At 49.9% G+C, this 18,441-nt stretch overlaps 1 protein-coding gene across 4 annotated transcripts in view; it reads right to left on the bottom strand.

Annotated features, from left to right (window-relative positions):
- The window catches only part of PTPRE (protein tyrosine phosphatase receptor type E), a 169,409-nt gene that overhangs the window by 67,451 nt on the left and 83,517 nt on the right, over positions 1-18,441 (bottom strand). Inside the window, exon 1 of one of the 4 annotated variants that reach the window (XM_049854855.1) lies at positions 419-543. The exons of the other annotated variants lie outside the window; for them this stretch is intronic. The gene's annotated coding sequence lies outside the window, so the exon portion shown is untranslated. Of the gene's footprint in view, positions 1-418; positions 544-18,441 lie in introns of those variants that run through there. 4 annotated transcript variants of the gene reach the window in all.

Genomic DNA, 18,441 nt, shown 5'->3' with positions numbered 1-18,441 from the left:
ACCCATCGTCACTGCCTGCCCGCCATCCTGCCCACGGAACACCACCTGCCCACCAACCTACCCGCAAAACATCACCCTGTCTCCTACCCAAGTGACACTCTCCACTGCCCGCTTCCCTCCTCCCCAGCTCTGCAAAAATTCCACTACTGCCACCTCCGTGCAGCCTTCAGAATGCCCTAAATACACACACACACATGCTCACACACATGCTCACACACATGCTCATACATACGCACACACTCATACACATGCACACACACGCACACACACACTCACACAATGTCACACACATGCTCACACACATGCTCATACATACATACGCACACACTCATACACATGCACACACACACGCACACACACCCACACACACATGCACGCACTCACACACAGTGTCACACACATGCACACACATACTTACACACATTCCGTGGGGGCTTCTCCCCTCTCCACCTTGCATCTCACTCATTTGCATCCAGCTGTTGTCCTTCCCCCAGGAATGTCGGCTCCTGGGGACAAGGGTGATGTCTCAGGCGTCCCTTTGTGTCCCTCCTGTACCAGCAGGTCACTGTGGCTGGAAGGAGTGGCTGGACGGAAGACAAGCTGGACTGGGGACTGTGGAGACCACTAGACACATGACTGCAGTTCCAATCTGCTGTGCTGGGGCATCGGCTGGGCACTCCCCAAGACGCTGCATTTGAGAGTAATGGGGGCCTTCACCTCTGCACCCAAGAGACTGGCCAGTGGGGACACCTCTGGCTTTTCTGTGTCCATAACAACAGGCCACAGGAATGTTGGTGGCCCGGGCAGCCTGGGCACCAGGCCATCTTTGCCCCCCTCCCACTCCCCACTACACCCCCCTCCCCCTGCAGTCACAGGTCCCTGGGAGACAAGGACAGGCAGGATGTTGAGCTGGTGGGTGGGGCAGCGTCCCAAACGGAACGTTATTTTTGGACTTCCTGCTGCGGCTGCTTTGGCGTCTCCCGGTTGCCAAGCACGTACTGGGGGCCACACACAGCCCCACCGTCACAGCCATGGGAAGGGGACCCCCTGGGACCTCAGTGTGGAGGAGGCAGGTGGCACGGAGTCGCGGCTGTATCTCACATGACGGTTAGCCGGGCCAGAGCTGGCTGCAACCACACACCCCACACCCACCCACCCTGGCCAGGACGGCGTCCAGGGCGCCTGCCCCCACCCCAGAGGCCATAAAGCCCAGCTCCGAGAGGACACCGTCTGGAGAGGGTGGAGCTTAGAGCAGCAGGGCGCCCTCAGGTGTGAGGAGGATGATGCGGCAGCCACGCCAGGCGATGTTCAACGACCAGGACACAACTGATACAGCAGAGTCTTTATATGGTCAAAGCCATCATTCTCAATTCATCAGGAAAAACGGCTCCTCGGCAGAGGGAATGAAACACTTCTCCTTTTAATTGGGGTAAATAAACAAAACAGAATCAGCCGAGGAATAGCACCTGAAAATGTATTTTGCTGGTTAAATGACAGAGTGCTATTTTTAGAAAACAAAAGCACTGCCTGCTTTTAAGCTTTAAAAGCTCTCTCCTCCTGGGGTTTGTTTACCAAGGTCAGCGGCCTCAGCAAGAGCAAGCGGCTCCTTAAAATCAGGGAGCACACATTCCCACGGCATACACACATGGAACATCTACGTCTGAGACCTGGTGACACAGTGGTTAAGAGCTATAGCTGCTAACCAAAAGGTCAGCAGTTTGAATCTACCAGCTGCTCCTTGGAAACCCTATGGGGCAGTTCTACTTTATCTGGAGGGTCACTATGAGTGGGCATTGACTCAACGGCCCCCAACAACATCATTAAGTTGAGGAAAGAGTGCGGGGCCCTGTGGGAGGCTGTGGGCAGCTCCAAGCCTCGTTCTTGGTCGGGGGCCAACAGACCTGCCCAGCCCTCCAGTCGCCGAGAGTCTATATGATGTTGAGGCCTGCATCAGGACTTCATTTCTCTTTATGGCTGAGTAGTATTCCATTGTAGGGCTATACCACATTTGTTTATTCATTTATCACCCTGATTATTTTCTCATCACTATTGCATTTTAATATTAATGAGAACACTCACGTGCCAGTGCCTGAACATTACAAAAAGTAGATGACTGGAGTGACCATACTTCTGACCACTTCAGCCATCATATCCAGACCCTGGTTCGCGTGCCCTCCTGGGTGGAGCAGACGCCCCTGTACCCTCGTCCACTTTGGTATCTCCTCACCCTCCAGGGCTCACGTGGCCACAGCCCTCTAAGCCCTCTTTAGCCAGGCCAGCCCTCAGACCCCAAACTGAGCCCCTACTACAGCTGGTTGTTGGCGGCCTGACGAGGGTTCACTTCTACTCCTCTTTCCCGACCCTGAAGGTGAGTGCCTGTGAGTCAGGTCATTCCACAGCTCATCTTTCTGGAAGCAGCGGCCAGGGAAATGTAAGTGGTCGCTCTGAGAAGGTTGCCCTGAGAAGGTCAGGTGGAAGCTGTACATCTGATGGGGTGGAGATGGCATGGGGTGTGGCCAGGAGGACACACCTGTACCTGTCTCCTGCAGGGACATCAATTCTGACACTACTGGGCACCTTCCTTCTGGACCCAAATTTCACTAACAGCCCAGCATGCCCCATGGAGCCCTGGGCCTTTACCTGCCAGGTAGGAGAGGGTGGCCAGAGACACAGATAGCTCTTACCACACCCTGGAGGCAACCCTGGCCTGCCCCGTCACCTCACTGGGACCTCATCTCAGGGTCTTGCCCAGAGGCACATCTGTGTGGAACAGGTGTGCCAAGTGCACCGAGGGAACCCAGGTGCTCTGCTTGAGGGGGAACCTGTGTGTCAGAGTTCTCCAGGCTTCGGAGTCTAGCAAAGCTGCGTTCCATCTGATGCTCAACTGGAGCCCACTCCTCTGCCTCGTGCCTTTCATGTGACCTTCTCTGGGCTGTCTCAGTAAATCAACTGACAAAGTCTTTTAAGTGGAATTCATAAATAAGCCAATGCGCCCATCACCGCTCCCAGGGCAGATGCTGAGGTAGGGTGATAAGCTGGCGTGCTCTGTCTAGATCCTTACACAGTCTTGCTGCAACCTCCATTAATTTGTCTCAGCAAATATGCCAGTCACCTGGACATACAGCTCTGTCAGTGATCAATCACCAAATGTGTATTCTAGGTCATTACTGAAGACTGAGGCTGATGATACTAGAAATCAAAGCTCTGCAAAAAGAAATGTCCAAGTGACATCAAAGTCAAATAAAGATGCTGCAGCTTCACCTGAAAGCAGTCTTCTGGGAACCGTATGGTCCCAAATCAATGAAATACCCAGAAAAGGCGGGTTACAGAGACTAAGTTCATTGGTGGTTTCTGGGGGTGCTGGGTGGGGGAGGAAGACGCAGTGCTTAGAGGACACTGAGCTTAAGGTGATGGGAAAATTCGGGAATGGTGATGGCTGAACAACCTGATGAACATATTTAATGTCACTGAACTGTACAAGGAAACCTAGTGGCGCAGTGGTTAAAGCGCTCGGCTGCTAACCAAAAGGTTGGCGGTTTGAACCCACCAGCCACTCCTCGTGAGAAAGATGTGGCAGTCTGCTTCCGTAAAGACTTACAGCTTCGGAAACCCTATGGGGCAGTTCTACTCTGCTCCGATGGGTCGGAATCAACACGACGGCGGTGGGTTTTGAACTCTACGTGTGAAGATTGTTGAAATGGCAAATGCTTTGTTACCTATTTACCACAATAAAAAAAAATTCAAAAGACAACAACCTACCACCAACTGGGGCTAGCTAGGTCCAGGTGCATCTAGTTACCCAAGTATGCAGCCATAATGAGCCAAGGCAGTATTTTCATTACATTGGAAAGTCCATCGTTGGCAACCAAACAGGAGAAATTCAGAGAAAAACTGCTTACATTTGGCATCATGTAATTTATTTGAACTTGAGGTCATGAGATCGATCAGCAAAATACAAACCAAGTAAAAAGCATTTGAGTTAGTGCAAGACACACCCCTTGAGCCAAGGACAAAGCTGGGATTTTTCTCATGCACAGTCGTGCACCTCGTGACACCTATATGTACACCACCAGGCTGCTTAAATCGGGACCCTTTAATAAGAAGATCCACTGTGGAAAGGCAAGGTTTTGTCACCCTCCTCTGCTTTGAGCACAGCTGTCCTGCCTCCTTTCCTACGACCACACAGTAGCATCTTGCCCAGCACGTGTGTGCGTGTGTGTGTGCATACACACACACACACACACACACACATGCTCCACCTCCCCGCAAAGCCTCTGAAGAGTCCAAGGAAAGATTTTGATTCTCCTGCAAGAGACTCTTGGCACTTCTTTGGAAATGTGACAAGGGGTCCCTGAACAGGGGGCGGCACTCTGGGCTTCAGACCATCCTCACAGCTCATTGGAAAAGGGACAGTGGGTGCTGGGCACACCACACCTACCATAGGACCCTGGTCTTGACCTGAGACCCCTGCCCAAGAGAGGCCGTGTGACAACTTCTCCAGCCCCCACCCCTGACACCCCACCCACCGCAAGCCCCAACCTGCATGTCCTAGTGCTCTGAAGGTGTTTGGTGAACAAATGACTGGACAAGTGAGTGAGTGAATGAATGAACGAACCAGGCTTTAAACAGCACATGCCTTCTGTTATAGATTGAACTGTGTTCCCCGCAAATACATGTATCAGTTTGGCTAGGCCATGATTCCAGTATTGTGATTGTCTACCATTTTGTCATCTGATGTGATTTTCCTGTGTGTTGTAAATCCTATGACTATGATGTTGATGAGATGGGATTAGTGGGAGTTATGCTAGTGAGGCAGGACTCAATCTACAAGATTGATTGTGTCTTAAGCCAATATCTTTTGAGACATAAAAGACAGAAGTGAGCAGAGAGACATGGGGACCTCATACAACCAAGAAACAAGAGCCAGGAGAATAGTCTGTCCTCTGGACCCAGGGTCCCTGTGCTGAGAAGCTCCTACACCAGGGGAAGATTGACGACAAGGACCTTCCTCCAGAGCTGAAAGAGAGAGAAAGGCTTCCCTTGGAGCTGATACCCTGATTTTGGACTTGTAGCCTACTAGACCATGAGAGAATAAGTCTCTGTTTCTTAAAGTCACCCACTTGTGGTATTTCTGTCACAGCAGCACTAGATGACTAAGACACCCTCACAGAGGCAGAATATGTCAGACCTGTGTTTTGGGCTAGCACTTGCTCTGTGCCAGCTCTAGCTATTCAAGGAAACTCTGCAGAGACTTGGGACATTAGGTATTTTAGAGAATAAGAAGCCCAGGCAGTGCTGGTCCTGGCTGCTTGCCCTCCAGCAGTTTCAGGGTTGTTTGAGGCTGGGGACAACTGGGTGGAAGGGAGGTACAGACACTCTGGCAGAGGGCTTTCCGAGCTTGGGGCTCCAGGCTACACAATCCAGTGCATTTTCTTGCTCTATGCTCACAATCCCCTGAGGTAGGTCTTATCATCTCTGCTCTCAGCTGGGGAAACTGAGGCTCCAAAAAGCCAAGCACTGGGCCCAAGGTCATGTAGCAAGTAAGTAGCAGAGCTGGGATGAAAGCCAGAGCTCGCATGCTCCAAAGATCCCTCTTGAACTGTGACACCACCCTGCCGGGGGGTGGGGCGAGGGAGGCAGAGCCCAGGGGTCAGGGGATGAGCCTGAAGCCCAAGCTGAAGGACACCCTCAGCCTATGATGGGAGAGCTCTTGATTTTAACGTGGTGTCTCCCTGGGGCGCGTGCACGCTCAAGCAGCCATTTCTCTAGAAGCCCATTAAAAACGTTGTGTGTCTGTGTGAAAGCATGTGTGTGTGTGCACGTGAGCATGTGCATATGCGCTTGTGTATGTGTGCATGTAAGCATATGTGTGTAAATGTGTGTGCACGTGTGTAAGCATGTGTGAGTGTGTGCAAGTGTCTATGAGTGTATGTCTGTGAGCACATGCATGTGTGTGCATTGTAATGTGTCTGTGTGTATATGTAAGCATGTACGTGTGTGCGTGCACCCACGTGTGTAGGTAAATGTGCATGCATCTGAGTATCCCATGTGCATGAGTGTGTGCACACATCTGCATGTGAGTATGTGTACATGTGTGAGCGTGCATGTGTGTTTGCTCATGCATGCGTGTGTGGTGTATGTGTGTGTGGTGTATGTGAGCATGTGTGTGGTGTATGTGAGTATGTGTGTGGTGTATGTGAGTGTGTGTGTGGTGTATGTGAGTGTGTGTGGTGTATGTGAGTGTGTGTGGTGTATGTGTGTGTGTGGTGTATGTGAGTGCGTGTGTGGTGTATGTGAGTGCGTGTGTGGTGTATGTGTGTGTGTGAGTGTGGTGTACATGAGCTTGTGTGTGGTGTACCTGAGTATGTGTGTGGTGTACGTGTGTGTGGTATAGGTGTGTGTGGTGAACGTGTGTGTGGCATAGGTATGTGTGGTGTACGTGAGCATGTGTGTGGTGAACGTGAATGTGACAGAAGATGGGGGATAGGAATGGGTTGGTGAATGGGCGAGCCTTGGGTGACCTCCCTCCTTCCTCAGGGTGCAGCAGCCCCAGCCTGAGAGGCCCCCACTTCCCAATGTCCTGGTTTTCAACCATCTCCTGAGGGGCAGACGCTGAGAGGGCCTGATCTGCGACACTGGGCGGGGGCAGCTTTCGGCTAAAGCAGAGGAGAGCGACGGTCCCTAGTCGCTGAGGAGACAGAGGCAGCCTCTTCTCCCCCTGCTGCCCGTGGTCCCCCTCTCAGACCCACTGGGGACCGGCTGTCAGCAAGGGTCCCGCCACCACCACCCCATGTGCCAGACTTCCAGGAACAGAAGGAAACACTGCATCAGTGAGGTCACACAGACAAGATTCTGGCTGGATCAATGAGACCATGTTGAATGACCAGGAGACAGGAAATGTAAGAGGAAGAATGAAAAACAGATCTGAGAGATGACGGTAACGTGTTGACCCGCAGCTGGAAAACCACCGTGCAACCTGGTCTGTTCGCCGTCTGAATGCCGTCCTGGGAGACTAGCCCGTGCGACCAGGAGCTGCCTGGAGACAGCATCAGGGAGCTGGAAGGAAGCTTCCGGTCCAGCAGGGGTTAAGAATGAAAGTGCCTGAACTGTTCAGACTTGTGTTTTCAGATGTGACTCAGTAGAGGTCGCTAGGATGTCCCTGTCATGTTCCCCCCACCAAAGCTCTGATCTCCTACACATGCATTTGCTTTCTGGAAATTTCCAAAAGCCATCCACAATCTGGAGGCAAGAGTAGGCTGTGGAGGGCCTTCTTACCCTCTATACTTCTGTAGTTCGTAAGCTCTTAGTATTCGCAAGCCCCTCCTCACCTGCTGGGCCAGGTAAACTTCTCTTTCTCCTTCACCTCTGACCCGTGCCTATCTCTCCAGGATCCTGTACCCCTCAGTGGCCTGGGTGATCCGATCCAGGTGGCCCCAATACCACGTACCACCCGCCCACCACCATGAGCCTGACATGCCACCTGGCTTCCTCATCTGTCCCCTTCATGTGAGCCTGGGCCCCCAACGCTGCCGTGTCCCGGCCGCATGCTCCCCACCTGCTTCCGTCATCACACAGGCTGTGGCCGTCTCCACCAAGGGACACTGAGCCCCATGGTCAAGGCTCAGACGCCATATTCCATCTGGCAGCCCCAGTCGGAGCTCCGACGAGAGCATGTGAAATTGGAGGAGGAAGCCTGATTTCTTTCCTGACTCAAAGCAGGAAGTTGTAGCAATTCCACGTGAAGCGTGTCCTTTCCAGGCTCTCTACCCAGTGTTGTGGGTAGATTTTGATTTGCTTCGGTCTTCCTTAATACACTGCAGATACACAGATTTTAATCTTTTATTAAAAATAAATCCTCCCTCCTCTCTTGGGTCTCTTGTGTAAATATCTAATTAGGGCAGAAGCTTGGCCTAGCCCAGCAGGGGCATGTCTCCGTCCCTCAAGAAGGGAACGACTTCAAACGGGTAGCCCTGCTCATCTGAAGAATGTTAATTGGGCCAAATGATGTGCAGTAATTATTTATAACTGCTACTCTGGTTATTTGGGGGAAAAACTGCCCCCAAATTGCAACTAAGAAAAGAACTCCCCATATTTTATAACTCAAGGAAACTGTTTCAGAACTGTCTGGCACCCCAAATAAGAGGCAGATGCACAGTATTTGTGACCAGTGGGGATGTATAGAGTTGGGGTCCCTTCTCAGCCCTGGTTGACCTCATACCTCTGTTTCTAGGGCCAATCTGTGGGCTGCAAGGGCAGCCTCCTGCCAACCTGCGGCCTGGGCTTGCCTGAAGGCTCCGGGTGACAACACAAAGGGGTACCCGGATCCACTGGACACCATACACATTATGTGCAAAGCGATTTCTGGGCCCCTCATCTTATGCCCAGCCAGTCTTCGAAGGAGGGATTAGGATCCCTCTTCTGAAGCTGAAGTGACCACTACCAAGAGATCAAACAACGTGACCCAGGTCACATAGCTAGACATCAGCAGAGGCAAGATCTGATCTACGTAAGTCCAGGGCCACTTGCTTCATTCATTCATTTAGTCATTCATCCAACTATTTACCAGGTATCTATAATCACCTCATATCCATGTGAAAACTGGAAAATGTAAAAGGAAGACAGAAGAAGAATTGATGCATTTGAAATGTGGCAATGGCAAAGGATATTGAGGATACCCTGGACTGCCAGAAGAATGAACAAATCTGTCTTAGAAGAAATGCTACCAGAAATTTCCTTAGAAGGGAGGATGATGAGACTTTGGCTCGTTTACTTTAGACATGTCATCAGGAAAGATCAAGTGATACCAAAGGACATCATGTTTGGAAAAGTAGAAGGCCAACGAAAACGAGGGAAACCCTCAATGAGATGGACTGACACAAAGCCACAGTGGACTCAAACATATCAACGATCGTGAAGATGGCACAGGACTGGGCAACAATTGGTTCTGTTAGACAGGGAGTGGCCATGAGTCAGAGGCAACTCCACAACTAACAACAACACCTGCCCTCAAGGACCTCCCATTAAGACCCCCTCTGTCTACCCTGGGGCTGGTTACAGGATGGCTTTTCTCAATAGGCTTTGCTCCTTACTGTTGACTCCTGCCAAAATCCTATCTACCACTAAGTAAAAACCCAAACCCACTGCCGTTGAGTCAATTCCAACTCATAGCAACCCTACAGGACAGAGTAGAACTGCCCCATAGGATTTCCAAGGCACGGCTGGTGGATTCCAACTGTCGACCTTTTGGTTAGCAGCCAAACTCTTAACCACTGTGCCACCAGGGCTCCAAAAGGGTGGGATGTGTTGGCCGGGAGTCAAACCTGGGCCAAACACTTGGAAGGCACCTATGCTCACCACTATACCACCAACGCCAGTGGTGCTCAAAAATAGGATTCTCCTTCCATTTCTAAATTATTCCAATAGGAACTCTATCTCCTATTCGTACGAACTCAAATCTGCAGGGCGACCTCGGTGTCTGTGCTTCCTCTCCTCGGGGATTTGGGGGAGGACCTTCCCTTTGCCACCCTCAACCCAGCTAAGTGATTAGTTTCCCTTTAGGAAGACTATGTGCTTTAAGTAATATAGTTCCATGGTTACACTTTCTTGGGTTGGGTCAGAAAACTACAATCAACACCATATAATTATGGAAAATGATAACAGCAGCAAAGCAGTAAACCAAAAAAGCTACCCTTTGGGAATATTAATAAATAGTCTTCCCTATAATAGAAAATTCATGCCAATTTCATAAAATGGCTCACTCTCACACTGGGAAACATTATGGTATTCATGAATTTTTAAAGAAACACTGATTTTAGTGGGATCAGGAGCTAGTAATACAGATTTGTTTATTTGTTCATTCATTCAACAAATATTTACTGTGTGTGTTCTGGAAACAGAGCATGGAAGAGGCCTTGTTTAGCCTCTTACGAGACCAGGAAAGCAAAGGGGCTTCCACCCTAACCACAGAGATCAGCCAGCCGTGAAAAGGACTTCGGCAGACTCAAGGTAGGGTGTGGGGAGGGGCTGGTGACAAACAATTTGGAGGTCTCTCAGCTTCTCACACTCAACAACCATTCACTGAGGAAGGAATGAGGACTAAGACCCCATCACTGCCGTTATGAGGCTCCCACAGGCAGGAAAAGATGCTTCTCCCATGCCAGCAGAAGTAGGCCCATGGTCAACCCCATAGCTGTCATTTGGAGAAAGCCGACTGCATGGACCTCCTTCCTGACAATCGGAGTCTCTTGCTGTTACTTCTGTGGTGACGAGCTTTTGTTGTTGTTGTTAGTTGTCATCCAGTTGGCTCCAACTCATGGTGACCTTATGTAGAACAGAACGAAATGTTGCCCGGTCCTGCACCATCTTCATGATGATTGGTATGTTTGAGCCCATTGTCGCAGCTGTTGTGTCAGCCCACTTCATTGATGGTTTCCCTCATTTTCCCTGACTTTATCAACCATGCTGTCCTTTCTGGCGATTGGGTTTCCTGAGGACATAGTCAAAGTAAGAGCTGAAGTCTCACCATCCTGGCTTCTAAGGCACATTCTGGCTGTGTTTCTTCTAAGACTGATTTGGAGTTTTTCCAGCAAAGCAAGTGGTAGAACTTTACACTGGATATTTTAATGACCCGGGGCTCATGAAAGGGGCCCTGGTGGGGCAGTGGTAGAGGCACTCAACTGCTAACAGAAAGGCCAGCAGTTCGAGACCACCAGCGGCTCCATGGGTGAAAGATGCGGGAGCTTGATTCCACAGAGGTTTACAGCCTTGGAAACCCTACAGGGTTGCTATGAGTTGGAATCAATTTGATGGCAGTGAGTGGGTGGGCTTACAGAGATGCTGGGTCAGCTCTCTCAGGCTGAGGAAAAGGAGAAGCTTGGTTTATTTTTCAGGCTGCTGCCAGATTCCTGGGTGACCAGGTGTCAGAGATTTCCAGCAGTACCTTGCTGTCCCAAATCACTCTGGCTCCAGCAGGCAAGCCAGAGACTGAAGAGACTCCAGACTAGGAACAGGTGATCTGGGGCTCACATCTGGGCTTCTCCACCTTGTGACCCTGGGCAAGCTGCTGGCCTCCCTGAGACTTTCCTTCTGGGTGATATGGGCACACGGTGGCCCTCCAGCCCAGCCTCTGCTCAGAGCTGGTGGACCAGGGACGGCAGTTACGTGCACTGGCCCCTCCGAGACACCCACAGTTACGAGGCCCTCCTCCATCCGCACCCTCCGGGGTACCTTGGAGTACAGGGTACCCCAGGAAGCTCACAGCACAGTGGGGCAGGAGAACAAATTACAGGCAGCGTGGAGAAGGTGAAAAAGAGGAATAACAGAGTGACGGAAGGGTCCACGAAGAGGATTTTCAAATGATCAAAGCATTACAATTTCATAGTTTTTAATGGACTGATATTGCGCTGAACTTGAAGCATCAGAGATGCAGAAGGGGCGGCCATACTGCCTCCGCGCATGCGCTGCTGCTGGAACCCAGTGCGATACCCGAGCCTGCCAGGAGGTGGCGCCGTCGGGAAGCCATAAACACGCCCTCCCACCTCTGCCCGAGTTGCAGGACCAGTTGATGCGGGATTAGGGACCAGAGCGCCCCAACTCCGCACCCCTTCCAGGTCGCTCCCTGAACGTACCGCCTTTTCCAGGGTCACCCCGGAACGCGGCTTCCTGTGCCTGCATTCCCCAAAAGAGGCTCCACCTATGCCAGGACAAACATTTCTTCCCAAGTAATTTGTCTCTAATCGACTAATTAGTATCTATCATCCTAAAATGCATTTGAATTCTCCTCAATGGGCACACTCATACCCATTGTCCAGCCTGCGATTTTATTTTCTCATCTCTGGGTTTGTTATCTCTACCCAACTGTGGAGATTTAACACTCAAACAGACTTTCCGTGCCGGAAACAAGAGAGAGAGAGAAATTACAAATCAACTGCCTCACCACATCCAGAAAATTGGCTTTCTTCCCACAGCAGCTATTCTTCCATATATTGAAATTAATTATAGTGGAAAAGAAAATACAACTCAGAGTGTGTCCAAATACAGAGGTGCCGTGAAGGCAGAGGTGACAGCATGGAGGACATCTGGACGTGCCTGCCTGTCGCCCACGGTCCGCTCAATGGATCCATAATCAGTTCTTCAGTAAACCAACTGATGGCAACCTCTGGGTTGTGACGTCTGTGCTGGGGCAGCTGGAGCTGGGGAGAAAGAGGAGGAAGGCGCCTCTGGGAATGGTCCACAACGGCAGGAGAAAGCCCTGAGCACTGGGCCTGGTACACAGGAGCATTCTAGAATACTGCTGCTGTTGGTGGGTGTTGCCAAGTTGATTCTGACTCATATCAACCCTATAGGACAGAGTAGTACTACCCGCAGGGTCTCCTACACTGTAATCTTTATGCAAGCAGATTGCTAGTTCTTTCTCCTGTGGAGCTGCTGGTGGGCTCGAACCACTGACATTTTGGTTAGCAGCCAAGCACTTAACCACTGCACCACCAGGGCTCCTTTCTCGAATAGTAGAGCTCAGAATTCTGAACCAGTGACCAAAGGCAGAGGCTTTGGTGGCACTGTGGTTAAAAGCTTGGCTGCTAACCAAAAGGTCAGCAGTTGAAATCCACTAGCTATTCCTTGGAAACCCTATGGGGCAGTTCTACTCTGTCCTATAGGGTTGCTATAGAATTGCTATGAGTTGGAATTGACTTGATGGCAATGGATTTGGCTTGGGTTCGACCAGAGGGAGCAAACAGAACCTCCCCCACGTCTCCCCTCCCCTCTGTCTTCCCTGATTTCTCTGGAAGAGCTCACCTGCTGTTGATGTTTGCCCTTTCCAGAAGGTAAACAAACACTTCAAAATATGTTCTGCTTAAAGACAACAAACAAGAAGGCAAACGAATCCATTTACTTATGTGTCTAATGACAGACAGGAGTTCTGATGGAGACGGAAATCTGAGGGAGACCCCATTTTTCAGTCCCAGAGATGGGAACCCTCAGAACCAGCAGGCTGTGGAGAAGGGAGGACTCTCTGGTCCCTGTGTCCTGGTGGTACAGTGGTTAAAGCGATCGACTGCTAACTGAAAGGTTGGTGGTTTGAAACCATCAGCAGTTCCACAGGAGAAAGATGTGACAGTCTGTTTCCGTAGAGATTTACAGCCTTGGAAACCTTATGGGGTTTTTGGTTTTTGCTTCTAATAAGCATTTAAGGAGCCACGCCCATGGGCCATGCTCTGGGCTGGAGGCCAAGACCCAGCCTCAGGGCCCTCCATGTCCTCTAAGCAGACCCATTCTGGGAGCTTGGGGGTAGGGGGTTTCCCCGCATGGGCTGGCGGAGGGCATCAAGGGGAGATGGCATTCAGCTGGGCCCTGAAGCCCCAGACCTAGAAACCTCATGCCCATTAAGGGCTGCAGAGGACACACCGAGTGCCTGGCACCAAGCGGACCATGGGCCTGGCATCGCCTCTGGGCTGAGCACAGTGCACGGTGCATCTAACTCCTACTGGATCAGATCAGTGAGGGACTTAAAGAGCAGATGTGGGAGGATGGGCTTGCAGCCTGGTGCCTTGTGACTTTGTTAGTGTTTACCTGGCTTATCTACTTCTACAAAGAGCCCTGGTGGTACAGTGGTTAAGCACTCGGCTGCTAACCGAAAGGTTGGCGGTTCGAACCCACCAGCTGCTCCATGGGAGAAAGACATGGCAGTCTGCTTCATGAAGATTACAGCCTCGGAAACCTTATGGGGCAGTTCTACTGTGTCCTATAGGGTTGCTATGAGTCAGAATCAACTCGATGGCAAAGGGTTGGTTCTTTGGTTTGCTATGTGCGTCTTTGAAAGCACCAGACTCTTCCAGACTCTGGGCATGCTGCTGGCCTCCCTGAGACTTTCCTTCTGGGTGATATGGGCACACAGTGGCCCTCCAGCCCAGGGCCTGCTCGCCTCCTTCCTTCTGCTTTTCTTCTTACCCACCATCCTCCTGGCCAGGGCAGGGGTCAGGACAGAAGATATCGTGAAGACCTGTCTTCAGCCTGGGTGACTGAGAGTGATGGGGCCAGGGGACTCCTTCGCGTGAGGAACCCAAGGAGAGATGCCCAAGTCCTGCTAGGTCCTGGTGGATCTCCCCAAGGGAAGGCCTCCCCACTCCAGGGTCCCCCAGTCTACAGGGAGAAAAGGACGTGGATCACCTGGGTTTAGAGGCAGCAGGACTGTACTTTGAGGCCCTATTATCTCTAAAGCTATCCTGGCCACTAACCTTTTGCTTAGAACCTCTAGGCTTTCTCCTCCTGAAATGAGGCTATTTCTGGTACAGTGAGGACCCTGCATCTCACCTGCTTCATCCCCCCCTTCAAGGAGCTCCAGGGGCAACTGGAGGTGTAAGACATGAGCCCACCAAGGCACCCCAAGGGAGGCAGGAGGTGGGGGACGTGACAGCAAGGCTTCAGAGAGAGTCTGCGCTGCTTCCTATCACCGTGCAGGTTCCTCAGAGTCATGTGTCTTGGAAGGGGATGCTGCAGCCACATGTAAGGAGCCCCCTCTGCTCACCTCCAGGGGCAAGGGAGGTCTTCCTGTCAGGGGAGCTGCTCACCACCCAGTGCAAGAGCACAAGTCCCATGAGCGGCAGGAGGTTGGCCAGCTGAGAGCTGCAACCCGAGTCTGCCTCAGGTTCAGGAAGTTTCACACATGTGGGCATTAGGCATGAGAGGTAGAGCCTCCTCCCTTATTTCTGGAACAACCACTGGCAGCTGCAGAGTGAGTGAGCTGTGCAGATGAGCTAACAGTGAAGATGGTGGTGCTGATGCTGTGGGTGCTGTGGGTGCAGCTGTGGGTGTGGGTGTTATGGGTGTGGATGCTATGGGTGCAGATGCTGATGGGATGTGGGTGCAGATGCTGGTGTGGATGCTGATGCTGTAGGTGTGGGTGCAGATGCTGTAAATACTGATGCTGTGGGTGGGGGTGCTGTGGGCATGGCTGCAGATGTGGGTACAGGTACTGTGCATGCGGGTGGTGATGGGGATGTGGGTGCGGCTGCAGGAGCTCTGGGTGCAGATACTAATGGAATGTGGATGTGGATGTCCATGATGCCAGCACTGTTCCCATGGTCTCACTCTGTGCCAGGCGACAGTCTGCACACTTGATACACAAGCACTCTTGCCCCTTGCAGCAGCTCTCCAAGGTGGCTCCAGGCCCTCATCGTGACCATTTGACCAGTGAGGGAAATGAGAAGCAGACAGGTCATGTAACTTGTCCAAGGCCCTGTAGCTGGTGTGATGGTGGCCTTTATGCGTCTGCTCAGCGAGGCTGTGGTGCTGGTTGTTTGACTGAACGCTAGTCTAGATGTAGCTGTGAAGGTGTTTTGTAGATGTGACTGACATCTACCATCACTGACTTTAACTAAAGATGACCCTCCATAATGTGGATGGGCCTCATTCAATCAGCTCAAGGCCCTGAGAGCAAAAACTGAGGTTTCCCAAGAAGGAATTCTGCCTAAAGATGTAACACAAAAATCCCGTCGAGTTTTCAGCCTGCTGGCCTGCCCTGTGGATTTTGGATTCAAGACTGTAACATCAACTCTTGCTTGAGTTCCTACGTGTAACCTCCCTACACGTTGTGGACTTGTTGCTGTTGTTGTTGGGTGCCATGGAGTTGGTTCCCACTCATGGTGACCCTACGTACAACAGGACAAAACACTGCCCAGTCCTGCGCCATCCTCACAATCATTGCTATGCTTGAGCCCACTGTTGCAGCCACTGTGTCAATTCATCTCATTGAGGCTCTTCCTCTTTTTCACTGACCCTCTACTTTACCGTCCTCCAGGGACCAGTCCCTCCTGACAACATGTCCAAAGTATGTGAGATGAAATCTCACCATCTTCTCTTCCAAGGAGCACTCTGGCTGTATTTCTTCCAAGACAGACTTGTTTCCTCTTCCGGCAGTCCGTAGTATATTCGATGTTCTTTGCCAGCACCATAATTCAAAGGCATTAATTCTTCGGTCTTCCTTATTCCATGTTCAGCTTGTTTTGGACTTGTTAGGCCCTACAACTATGTGGGCCAATTCCTTAAAATAACTTAATATCTATTTATCTGTCTACCTACCTATCTACCTGTCTTTCTACTATCTATCAAGAGAGAGTTATAAAGATATAGATAGATAGATATATCCTATCAGTTCTGTTTCTCTGGAGACCCGTGACTGATACAGCTGGCAAGCCTTGAGAGCCCAAATTCACAAGTAGGTGGCCTGAAAAGTCACCAGATGTTTGAAAGCCATGCATGTCACGATAGTCATGTTCATTCATTTTAACACTGAGAACTATTTTAAAACCTTCTCTTAAGATTTCATGGGCGTGAACGTGGGACTCTATCTAAGCTGATAAGCATTTCCTTTCAGCACAAACATGCACATTTTGTAAATTCCAAAAATCCACTGAAAATATTTACTTTACCTCTTCCCTCCCCAAAAAAATTCACGATGAGTGTTAGCATTCTGTGGGTTTTGGACTCCAAACACTCCCACTAGTACTTTCATTTTAATACAGTTACATCCTGAAAGCCCTTACATTATTAACATGGATGCTTACTAAATATTTGTTCAGTGAGTGACTAACCTAGCCAAAAGGTTTACTGAAAAAGACCCAAGTTGAGCCTTATTTTCGCCAACCAACATCTCTATAAACACCCCTACATCTTCTCAGATATTTATCAATATAGAGTCATGGAATTTTACGTCCTTTGAGAGAGAATCCTTTATACTGTCCTTCCCAAATAAAAAAAAAAAAAAAAGATGAAAAAGAAACCTCAGAGGAAATGAACGTCACCATCTGCTAGGAAGTCAGATAATGAGAAACAGGCCTTGAGAATTTGAGTTTATTCAACTGTGTTTAGAAATATTCAGGTCAAATAAAGGTTGACCTCTTTTGGAAAAGTGAAATTGGACGAGGTCGTATTGAACGTTGAAGTCTCTTTTGAGCAAACAGTATCCTTTCATTTGAAATTCAATCATGATAAGGAGGTCGGGAGAAGTGGAGAACAAACATCTCACCGCAAAGCCATCCCAGAAACACTTTTTTCTGATGAAAAGGAGTCTTTCGTGGGATTTGACACTGCCGCAGGGGCTCCGCAAGGCCTCTTCGATTGTCCTAGCGTTTGCTCTCTTCATTCTTTTATCCGCTCAAATATTTATTGATTTCCTTTCAGCTCTGTATCAGGCCCTAGGTCTGGCGTGGCAAGGCAAGCAAAAATAAAGGATGAGTTGGGGCCTTAAAAGCCTGTTGAGTGGCCATCTAGGATACTCCACTGGTCTCACCCCTTCGGGAGCAAGGGAGAATGAAGAAAACTAAAGATACAAGGGAAAGATTAGTCCAAAGGACTAATGGACCACATCTACCACGGCCTCCACCAGACTGAGTCCAGTACAACTAGATGGTGCCTGGCTACCACCACCGACTGCTCTGACAGGGATCACAATAGAGGGTCCTGGACAGAGACGGAGAAAAATGTAGACAAAATTCTAACTCACAAAAAAAGACCAGACTTACTAGTCTGACAGAGCCTAGAGAAACTCTGAGAGTATGGCTCCCAGACACTCTTTTAACTCAGCATTGAAGTCACTCTTGAGGTTCACCCTTCAGCCAAAGATTAGACAGGCCCATGAAACAAAATGAGACTAATTGGGCACAGCAGCTCAGGGGCAAGGACAAGAAGGCAGGAGGGGACAGGAAAGCTGGTAACGGGATACCCCAGGTTGAGAAGGGGAGAGTGTTGACACGTCGCGGGGTTGGCAACCAATGTCACAAGACAATATGTGTATTAATTGTTTAATGAAAAACTAATTCGCTCTGTAAACCTTCATCTAAAGTACAATAAAAAAAATATAATAATAGAGGACATGATCCTTGTACTTAGATGTCTTCCAACTTTATGCAGTTGAGTTTTCAATAAAGATGTAACTCTGTATTATAACAGCCAAATATCGCTTGAGCTCTCATTTTTATTTAGAAACTATGCAAACCACAGTTAAAAAAAACAGTTGCGGTCGAGTAGACTCTGACTCACGGCGACCCCACATGTGTCTGGGTAGAACTGTGCTCAGTGGGTTCTCAGTGGCTGATCTTTTGGAAGTAAATGGCCAGGCCTTTCTCTGAGGCACCACTGAGTGGACCTGAACCTTCAAGATTCAACTTGAAGACTATAAACTTTTAACTTGAGATTATAGCTTTCCTGCATTCTATTTAGCTCAGACAGGAGGAAACAGACTTAAATTTAAGCAGTGATTCTCAAGTCAAAGTTAGTTAAGTACCTAAAAGTTGATTATGTGTGAAATTTTGTGCTCTGATCTCACTTTGTCTGTGAAGCCCCAGTTGTGGCCCAGAGACCCCAGTGGTGTCGACTTCGCTGAGGTCAGAACTCCAGAGAGGAGATGAAGCTCCAGGCTGGGTTTTGGGAAACCCAACAGTATCT

The sequence above is a fragment of the Elephas maximus genome, chromosome 16 (assembly GCF_024166365.1).
Source record: "Elephas maximus indicus isolate mEleMax1 chromosome 16, mEleMax1 primary haplotype, whole genome shotgun sequence".
Lineage (NCBI taxonomy): Eukaryota > Metazoa > Chordata > Mammalia > Proboscidea > Elephantidae > Elephas > Elephas maximus.
Note: the sequence above shows the minus strand (reverse complement) of the source record. Positions and strands in the feature narration are given on the sequence as shown.